The sequence below is a fragment of the Schistocerca nitens genome, chromosome 1, assembly GCF_023898315.1.
Source record: "Schistocerca nitens isolate TAMUIC-IGC-003100 chromosome 1, iqSchNite1.1, whole genome shotgun sequence".
Taxonomy (NCBI): Eukaryota; Metazoa; Arthropoda; class Insecta; order Orthoptera; family Acrididae; genus Schistocerca; species Schistocerca nitens.
The window spans coordinates 342,269,634-342,271,264 of NC_064614.1; positions in this window are offsets into that span (position 1 = coordinate 342,269,634).

Genomic DNA, 1,631 nt, shown 5'->3' on the forward strand with positions numbered 1-1,631 from the left:
CTATTAGTGTTGTATTGCGAAACCGTCGAATGGTGTTTACATGTCAATGGCACGTTAGATGGATACACCGTATTCGGCGAATATTTACTATTTGCACGATATACGAGAGACAATTGTCAGAGCATGTGCTTCGATAAGTTCCGATGTGATAACGAATACCACTCAATCCATAAGAATATTGCAGCACTGCATTGATACCAATGGTCATAATTTCGAACAACTTTTGTAAATGGATGTTCATGCCACCCTTTGGACCTTCGTTGACCTTCAAAGACCTTACTGTTACACTTCATTGGATTCATCTCGATAGCCGCTATCAGAAAATAAATTCCAAACTATAGCATCATCCCATTAAAAAAAAAAAAAAGTTGACCTTTATATCTCTGACACGACCCCACCTAGCAACAAAAAACCAACGTCATATTATGGCCCCCGCTGTCCCATGCAACATTCGTCCCACTAACTTTTCAGCTACTATCATACTTTCGGAGTTATTCTAGGTGGCAATATTTAGTGACTCACCCTGTATACCTCAAACGCATGTGCAGGCGAAACTCCAGTGAAAAGGCTAGTTCTCATACACAACAAAAATCATTCACATGCGACTTCTGTAGGAGAACACCCTGCATAATCTGCCCTTATATACAGAACGCAGATAACGTTACTGCTACCTTTTTTTGTCTAGTTGCACTGAAATGCTGAATATCTGCATATCCAGGCACGTTAGGAAACTGTACGAGTATGACTGTTTGACGTTTGCTGCATGTCGCCTTCGTGGTGTTGCAGTTTTAAAGGCCAACACGGTAAATCTGCCCGTATCGTAATATCGGTGCTAGCGCCTGCTTGTACAATTCTGCCGTGTGCTTCGCCGCAGGTGGCAAGCCACACTAGCCCCCACGTGGAATCTGTGTGGCCAGACCAGGCGGTGGCTCTGCCTTTGTGCACCCCACGCGGGCGGAAGAAGTGAATAGCGGCCGACAGGAATTTTACATTACAGCAGCGCGTGTTAATTGCAATCGGGACGTCCCCCGGCCAGCGCTGAAGTCTAATGAAGTGGCCGCGCACGCCGGCCTATTGTGTCGCGCGCTAAATGATGTACGCGCAGCGCCAGCGCCACCACCCTCCCTGTATGCACCTGTACACTGAAACCCCTGATTAGGAAGTATGGCATGCGCTGCGCCCGTAGGACACGTGCTGACTTGTCTGTTGTATTTCAACGGAGCTCTTACGAACCAGTCAAATTTTCACGCTGCACTAATTTTGCCATATTGAGTTGGCGGTATTCAGCCGGATATCAGCGTCGTCCTGGCACGATATTTCGACAGAGTGACTCGTTATGTTCATCATGTTCTATCTGAGACTCAATGCTAATTTCATTCGAAACTTACAGTTAAATGCAGTAATTTCTTTCATGTGTTTAGAGGCTTAATACATCATATCTTCTGGTGAACCTTCCGGGATGTAAGGTCGTGGTCCATGAAACTCTTCAGCTCCTAACGTTTCGTCCAGAGCTGCGCTGGACATCTTCAGAGGGGTGTTTCTCCTCCGGTGAGTCTTGCCGACTGTCGGCAAGACTCACCGGAGGAGAAACACCCCTCTGAAGATGTCCAGCGCAGCTCTGGACGAAACGT